We start from the raw sequence: 9,289 nt of genomic DNA, 5'->3' as shown, positions 1-9,289 counted from the left end.
GATGATTTTTTTTTTTTTTTTTTTTTTTTGTGTGGTTAACGGTTTGGTTGGGATCTCAGACTTCAACATGCACTGATCTCCAGTGAGAAAAGTATTTATTTTGTTTAGTTAAAAAAAAGAAAAAAAAAAAAACCTTAATAACTGGAGTTAAAGATCATAGCTGGTCTGCAGATCACCCAGAGTCTCATTAGCGGTTTTTTTTAGTTTACTCTGTGCTCGAAAAACGCTCACTGGCCTTAAAAAAAAAAAAAAAAAACAACAACTTCTTGAAAATAATGGGTAATTTTCAACATATTTATGTCTCCAGTTTGGGATAACCCATAGCGGAGAATCTATAAAAAAACAACATGGAGAGATTCTTGTCCTAAACAAGGTGCATTTATATGTTTGGAAATGACTCAAGCAGCCTTAAAGAGAAAGTGCCCTCATTGTAAATAATCGAGATAGATGTTCTACACTGTAAACCGTTTTCGTGACATGTTTTGGATTATAAGTGGGGTTTTATTTCTTATCATGATTTAATATTTTCAGAGATGCTTTGATTTTTTTTTTTTTTTTTTTTTTTTTTGGTTAATGTTTACAGAAACCTCTACAAAAGTCCTGTACAAATCTGCAAAAGATAAAATAAATGTAACCAGGTGAATTTCTTGTCCAGTTTAAACAGCAATGTAAAGCCATAAAAAGTTTTGGAAATATTTTCCTAATTTTGCCTTGTCCCACATGTTTTTGTTCATTCTGTTTCAACTGTCACACTGAGGCTTGTGTTTAAAGATGATGGTCAAAAACAGGAAAATGACCAATCAGAGTCTGTGCATCTTCAAACCATCCAATCACAAGAGAAGTGACTGCTTTGAAATTGCTGGCTCACTGTGTGTGTGTGAAAAAAACACACACACACACACACACACACACACACACACACACACACACACACACACACACACACACACACCTTCAGGGCACTCTGTCTTAACAAGTAATCTCGTCACATTTTCACCCTGTAACATCTTCGTCTTAACAATCAGTGATTTGAAAAAGTTAAAAACAAAAGATGAAGCTGCTCCAAAAAAAATTTTACAGTCACCCTTCCAATTGTTGACAGGTTGTTTAGCGCAGGGATTAAGTCCAGACGGTTACCACATCTTATTATTGGTTGTTAAAGATTTGGAGTGCACAAGGTTGTAGTTAGAGGTCTAGTGCAACTAACATTTGGATGTCTTCAACAAGATGACGTTTGAAGATCATGAGTAACCTAAACAGCCCCTGAAAGTCTTGTTTTTTCTGACCTCCAGTGCTTTAACCGATGGCTTGGCTGCGGCGATGTACAGGTGTACTCTGGGACACTGACATGACTGTTGGGTGTGGTCACTGGGAGAACAAGGCATCATCAGGAGTTTCACCTCTCACCAGCCACCCGTGATTCTGGGTGTGGTCAGAGGGGAAACAAGCCTGGAACCTTCTAGAGGGCAGCAAAGCAGCTCTGCTTTCTGGCTTGGTCTTAAGTTACTGTTTAAGAACCACTGTACGTTGACCATTTGCTCCTTTCCACTGTGGGAACTTATCGACTCGGAACAGGCTTCCGATAACCTGAACTCGTAAGAACGCGTGGGGTCTACGTTGACGAGTCGTTGAGTCCGACGTTTTTTCGGAAATTATATCTGAAAAGTCAGCGGTGCAGCTGTGGGACAGATAACGATGGAAAAAGGTGCACTAGTATCATTGTCCTTTTGCATTTACATGTGCTGACTTTTAATGCCAGTATTTTTAAATGAACTGAAGATCAACATTTTTAGCTCATTCACGCCCTTTACCTGGGACTCTGATGTGCTAAGGGGAGCGAAAGTAACTCGCTGGTGCAGCTGGTGTGTTGAAGTTGAGTTGACCAAAATGTCACGGGATCTTAATATCGATTTAGTCTCTCTTATTTAAGTCGGGACATTCGCATTTGTATCAGTTGTGGTGATACCTACCCGGGCACCGTATTAGTTGGAGTCACATTTGTTTTGCCCTTCTTCGATAGACTGCACAGACGTTAGTTCTTCTATAATTGTGGGGACCCTCAGAGACGTAGCCCCTAACCCAAAGCTCAACCTCAACGCCTCGTTTTTCTCTCCAGGTCTCAAATTGGTCCTCACAAGGACAGAACTACAAGAGAGTGGTTAAGCTGTGTCAGGTTGGCACGCTGGTTTCCTGTGAGTCAGGTTAACCTCCCGATAATCCTTTTCTTTTAAAATGGAGAGAAAACACACAAACACACACACCCTTCATCCCCCATTCCACCGCGGAAACCGAAGAATCATTTTTTATTCAGTAAAACAATCAGTAAAAAACTGTTTTTACATCTCCAGATGATCCCCTGCTTCACATCAAGCGTTCCTGATCAGATCAAAAAGGTAGGTACTCTGTGTGGCCAGAAGCAAACTTTAGATACAGTACGGTTGTTCTGCTGAGAAACCTAATCCTGCGTGAGCATAAACAACAGGAAATGTGACAAAGGGGGAGGTGGGATTGGTGGAGGGACTGAGCGTCAGTGGTGCAGCACAAATCTGGGCCCATGTTTTACTTCCCTTTTTTGTATTTTTTTAAACGATATGGTTGATTCAAAGTTCACTTGATTCCTTGCCATATGGCTGCAGTGTTCAGGTGTCTACATTATTTTTGCCATATATAGTCAGTCGTGCACCTTTTCTCTGAGAGGAATTGAGTAATTTTGGAAAGCTCACAGATGAAGATTTGGCAACTTCTTCCCTGCTTCATATCCTGTGTGTTTACTGTTTCTTCATGGCACTCACCCATTAATCTGTTGAAGACAGTTCATGTCGAAATGTCGGTTTGCAACATTTAAGTTGTCCGAGTGTCCCACGCTGCGGCCTGCTCCTTCTCGCCTGCTACAAAAACTAAAACTGTGGTGTCCAAAAAGCCAAATATTGTCTACGAACCTTTGTGAAAACATGGCAGCGTGTTGTGACTGGATCGGTGTGAAGCGTCCGCTGCATGTCTGAGATTTGCCTCAGTGGGAAAACTGCCCTGTGAAAATGAGTTTTGCTTTCAAGTAAATGACGTCTGGTCTCTGTAAACACGCAGCAGAGGAGTCACACTCAACACAAAACACACACACAAAGGCAGCGACTGTTGACACCAGTGGGGGGGCGGGGTTAAATACCGGCTGGAAAAACATCTCACAGATTTTCCATTATCAGTCCACTTTGAAGCTCAAAATTCTCTTCCGCCCCAACTCTGAAGGCTTTTATTTTGCTCTGGCAACACCTATACATACAGTAATACCGAAACAGCAGACATGCAAACATCTTGTTGAAACATGACCCTTGACCTGCTGCCAGGTGTCAGATTCAGTGTGGTTGATAAGTCGCTCTGACAGGTAAATCCACCTGGTGACTTAATCTGTGGATTATTTGAGCCTGTCAGCGCCGTTTTCCCAACATCTGACCTTTGTCTGAAAACCTGACGGATGCGGTTTTAACAGGACACAACACAATAGAGTCTCTCTACTCTGATCGCCCTCCCATGACTCTAAATGTCAGAGGTCGATTACGTAACGTCCCTCCCGTGACCGTAGCAGGTATGATTCAATATGATGAAGATGAAGATGAAGATCATTTTTTCCCATCAGGAACAAATTCAGCTCCTTAAAGCAGCTTTTTTTTCCAGGTCAACCTCTGTCCTCACAGCTGGGTGAGATTTTTCACTGATTAGTTTTCTGGAGGAACTCCGAGATAAAACGAAATTAAGTGCAGGAGAAGCATCTGTTTCCTCTGGTGACCTGCAAGAAATCGATCGAAATCCAAACAAACACGTTAGCATCCTTCCTGTCAGCAAAACTTAATATCTGACGGCTGAAAACGCCTTTGAAATGGATGGTTCAGGGGGAAACAGTAGCAGGTAGTCAGTCGGAACAGGAAGACTTACGCACTCTTTTGCCCAAGCAAAGGGTCAACTTCATTAAATTACATTCATCATTACATCCAGAACCCTGGAGACCCAAAATAACTGTTCTCTCGTTGCAGCTCCCCTGTACACAAGTTAACGTCTCCACAGCGTCTAGCATGTGCTCAAGTTCAAAAGTTAAATCTGAAAACCCAGGGCCCAGCGAGAGGTGTGCTCATCCAGCCAGGTAGGAGGAGGTTTCATGTTCAATCGTGAAAGAGCGAGTCAGTCGTCTGTTGTACAACCTCCTGTAGTTTAAATGAGGTCTGATTGTTTTACAAGGACGACGCTCATTTAGTCCAAAGTCACAGAGAGACAAAGAGACGGGGTCTCCAAGCGTTAAATGATGCTTTAAAATAAACCTACAGTCAAACTGAAGGGGAAGACTTTTCTGCACCCACACACACACACACACACACACACACACACAGACAGTCTGCTTCGGTTTGTGTGTTGAGTCGGGTGTAGGTGGCAGGACTGAACACGCCTGCAGCGTTTAGTCAGGAATGTGTGTTCCCTCTCTTTGAGTCAACGGTGATCCATGCAGGGAGGGAGGGGGAGAAATACTCCCTCCTCAACGCCGGCCCTCCATTTTCAGTCCCTCACTACGACTGTTCCACGTGATCACACTTCAACTGGAATCTCTTTAACGGTGGTTCTGACACTTTGTTTCACATTCCTCTCAAGACGTATTGACTCAGTTATCTCATTTTAAACAACGTTCGGGCCGTGGCGACCGTGAAGGTCGTGTCCTTGGCCATATAACTGGGAATTCAGGAGTTGCGGGACAATAAAACTTTTAAGGCGGATTTAGATGTTCTTCAGTGGAAGTGTCTTAGAATCTGACTTCTTTTAGGAAAACACCTAATATGAAAAATAAAAACAACCCACAATTAAGAGGATTTATGGTTATGATCTTTAAGATCTTTGTGAAATCAAACCTCATTTTTTGCTGCTGTTTATAGTTGGCATTTTTACAGCAAAGCCATTAAATGTATTCATATTCTTCAATAACCTCCTTATATTTTGTTTTTTCTCGTGGGCTGTGGAGTCCGCCGTTCCTGTGCTGGATTAGGAAATCACAGGAATGTAATCCGGCATGACAGTTTAATTTCATATCAGCCTCTCTGTTTAATTGTTCACTCTCCTACAGTTAATCAGAGCTGGATTAAGCTTTGACAAAAAAAAAAAAAAAAAAAAATCTCCACCAGTCACATTGAAAAAGTAAGTACACCAGAACATCACACCTTCAGATCCAGAAAAGTAGAATCCAGAGGTGGTCCAGATTAGGTGCCAATGATCAGAACCTCCTTAGGAAGTGCAAGAGGAACCTGTCCTATTTAAACCTGAAGCGTGTGGCGTCATCATGCCAAATGATCTTCAAATTATTTGAAATAAATCAAGAAGTTTGTCCCATCTCCACACAGGATCTCTGGAGCTCAGTCAGAGCGACCATCGGCTTCTCGGTCACCTCTCCTACCATGGCCCTTGTCCCCCGAGAGCTCAGCTTGGCCAGAGGGTCAGTTCTAGGAAGAGTCCTGGTTGTTCTGGACTTCTTCCGTTGAAGAATTATGGAGGCCACTGTTCTCCTGGGAACCTCCAATGCAGCTGATCTGTGCCTCGACACAATCCTGTCTCTGAGCTCTGCAGGCAGTTCCTTCGACCTCGTGGCTTGGTTTTTGCTCTGATCTGCATTATCAGCTGTGAGACATTGTATAAACAGGTGTGTTTCTTATCACGTCCAGTCTACTGGATTTACCACAGGTGGACTCCAGTCAAGGTGTAGAAACGCCTCAGAGATGATCAAGAGAAATTGGGAGGCGCCTGAGCTGAAGTGTCAGGTTTCATAGTAAAGGGTCTGAATACTTATGTCCATTTGTGATTTTTCGTTTTTAATAAATTTGCTAAAATTTCTAAAATTCTGTTTTCACTTTGTCATTATTGGATATTGAGTGTAGACTGAGGAGGGGACAAATGATTTTTGAAATTTTTTTTAATATATATTTCAGCATCAGGCTGCAACGTAACAAAATGTGAAAAAAGTGAAGGGGTCTGAAGACTTTCTGAATGCTCTGTGCATCACCTTTATCTGTAGACCCTGTATCAAAGGGGACCAGATGTTTGCATGTGTTCAGAAACTCAATTTCCATGGGTTGTACTTATTTTTTCCCATGAAAGTACACACACACACACACACACACACACACACACACACACACACACACCTATTCTTCCGACAAATGTCCTGTTCGGAGCCTACTATTGTTCGTGGACTTTGGACTTTTCCCTTGTTCTGTTCTTATTCAAGTTATTCTTCTTACATTTTGTTTTAAATTTAGTTGCCGTTGCACAGGTGTAAAGAAATCGAATGAACAAAAGACGAGAATGTCGGTTCCCTCCTCAGCAGCCATTTTAAAAAACAGATCAGCTCGGTATCTTTACTGCCCCCTTGTGTTGTAGCAGGTCATAAACTCAGTCAGCTTGTGTGAAAGTGTTTGAGGTGTTGGTTGTAGAAGCAGGTGGCTGCTGTTAGACTGTTAGTGTGTGACTGAGTTACATCAGCAATCAGACTTCATGTACTGTAAACACACACACACACACACACACACACACACACACACACACACACACACACACACACACACACACACACTGAGTGGAAAGTGCAGGAGGAGGATATCTGTGTGTGTACACACTTCTTATCTTTGTGAGGACCAGATTGAGTTATAGACCTTACGGATTGAGGACATTTTGTCCGGTCCTCACACCTTCAAAGGGCTGTTTAAGGGTTCAGACCTGGTTTTGGGGTTCAGGTTACAAATCAGGTTTTGGTCTGCGTTAGGGTAAGGGGCTAGGGAATTCATTATGTGTGTGTGTGTGTGTGTGTGGGGGGGGGGCAGCCTTTGAGTCAGTCCCAGCAGGTTACACTCTACCTGTGTGTGTGTGTGTGATTACAGGGTAGAGTAATAACGGCCTTGTCGGCTGGAATGTCAGAACGATAACTCACAGCTAAATCGTAATCTTTTTTCCCTTCTATGGAAGTTCACTGAAAGCCATCTCACACTCACACACACACACACACACACACACACACACACACACACACACACACACACACAGTGTCCCGCATGTTTATATGTATGCATGTGTTGAAAAGATTATGTCACAGGATCCATTTTCACATTTGTGCATCAGCCTTTACATATTTGGTAGGTTTGGAATCTCCAGATTGTGAAAATCTCACCTGGCATGAAGAGACCCAGCGATTTGTCCTGACACAATGTCTTGTAACCGCTGGGAGTGAACAACAACAACAACAACAACAACAACAACAACAACAACAACAACAAGATAATTAATGCAGTTTAATCCGCATGCATTACCGTCAGTGAAATGTCACATTTCTGGAAGTGGGGGTTGAACAGGAAACAGCAGGCACATCTCCAAACCCAGACTGACCCCGACTCCTCTGAAGGAGTCGAGATGTCTCCTCATGGAGCCGATAGTGGGGTCGGAAGGAAAGGACTGCTGCCGTTGCCAGGTTTGGTCTAATTGCTGGAAATATTTGTGTGATGATTCAGATTCAAAAGTCAGTCCCTGTGTCAAAAAGGGAAAAGTGTTTTATAAAAAGGTGGATTTCAGGTTTTTGTTTTTTTATTGCTGCACAGTGGTTAGTGCAGAATCAACAGAGCAGGTTGAGTTAAGTGCAAATTCATGACACTAAAAGCATTTTTTTCCCTAAAATGTTCGTAAATGTCTCCAGTAAAAACAAGACAATTTTTTTGTTTTTTATTTAAAAAAAAAAAAAAAATGATAAAAGAACCTTAACGTTAACTTGGAAAAGAATTTTATTGACAGCACAAAGAACTCAGGACAAAATATTTCAGATAAAATCTCTCTTCCTTATGCAGACTGTGACCAGACAATCTCATATCAGACAAACGGTTTCAGCTGTGTGTGTGTGTGTGTGTGTGTGTGTGTGTGTGTGTGTGTGTGTGTGTGTGTGTGTGTGTAGCTCATGTTGCAAGCAGTGCCTAGAGATCAGTAAACTACATATACAAGCATTGGCATGTGTCACATGAAGTTGCTGCAGGGCATTAAAGTTAAAGTTAATTTCAAAACATCCCTTTCACAGTCAGATCTACCCACTGAATCTGTGAGTGTGTTGCCGTTGAAACGTCTTGCCTGATACAGAGACGAGATTCTGTTATTTACCCTCACTGATTTAGATGGGATGGACAAAATCTCACAGAGCATGGCCTCCACAAAGCATACGAGAAAGCACTGTAATGAAAGAGCAAATATAATCACGAGTGTGATGAACACTCGACACAGGAATTCAAAAGGACAACGCTTCCCTTGCTACACTGTCAAGGTCAGCCAGATTTACCCATGACACCGGGGTTAACAGGATCCCTGCCGGGGTTGTGACTGGATGTGCCGGCTCTGTAGCCGCGTATGCCCCCTTAGCCCAAGGCTTTAAAATCAGATTTCCCCTCCACCTCTCTGCATGAAAGAGCACACTTCAGTCTATAGGGACACTGGGCTGAAATTTGATCTGCTGGTGGCCCCAGAGGAAAAATCATGTGATCACCAAAGTCAGAGGGGAAAAAAAAAAGTCCATGTCAATCCGTTGGATAGTTGATGGGATACTGGAGTCTGGGGCAAAGCCATGCCACAACTGCAGCTAAAAATGGAGGCGTTTGGGGGTTTAGGTCCCTCAGACGTGCAACGGCCAGTCGTTTTCTAGAGTAGAGAGGAGCAAAGGGAAAGTTTGTGCTGAATAAAGTGGTGAGACAGCTCCACTGGGACGCTGCATCTGGCTCAGTCTCAGATATGTGGCACCTGTTAAGGCAGGAAAACCTCCACCTCTTCCATTTTTTATTGGTTGTCTGAGTGCTGTGATCTCACAGCTCCACCCACCTTCAACCTGAGCAGAGGGCCAATCAGAACAACTGAAGACACCTGTGTGGGTCTGGAACTGCCTGTCGATCATCCTGCTTATATTCAGATGATCTGAGCTTATACTTCCTTCTCTGGTTTTTCATTAACATACAAATGAAGAGACACAGGTTGCAGGACTGGAACGACTGGACCTGTGTGCACTGTAAAAGAAAACACACTGGGGGGGTGGCTGTACCTGTAAATTAAGGCCCTTGCATTGATGCTCAAATGTTTCAACTGTTTTCTTTCAACTGAGCCAAAACCCCAAAATCCTCTCAATCCATCTAAAACCTGTTTTGAGTATCAAAAGACTGTAACTAAACATCCGAGTTTAACACCCAAACCACTGTTCATTTCACATTTCCTCCTGACAGTCAACATCGGTTATTCTAAAGCATGA

General features: G+C 42.8%; 1 long non-coding RNA gene across 1 annotated transcript; it reads right to left on the bottom strand.

The window, feature by feature from the left end:
* Positions 1 to 7,775: 7,775 nt before the first annotated feature.
* LOC120786682 lies at positions 7,776 to 8,782 on the bottom strand. The gene is made up of 2 exons (XR_005706746.1): positions 8,336 to 8,782; positions 7,776 to 8,229 (listed from the first exon to the last, which is right to left on the bottom strand). It is a non-coding gene; the product is annotated as an uncharacterized LOC120786682 (long non-coding RNA).
* Positions 8,783 to 9,289: the final 507 nt, after the last annotated feature.

The sequence above is a fragment of the Xiphias gladius genome, chromosome 24 (assembly GCF_016859285.1).
Source record: "Xiphias gladius isolate SHS-SW01 ecotype Sanya breed wild chromosome 24, ASM1685928v1, whole genome shotgun sequence".
NCBI classification, from domain to species: Eukaryota; Metazoa; Chordata; class Actinopteri; order Istiophoriformes; family Xiphiidae; genus Xiphias; species Xiphias gladius.
The sequence above is the reverse complement of the archived record's forward strand: the minus strand, read 5'-3'. Positions and strand labels throughout refer to the sequence as shown.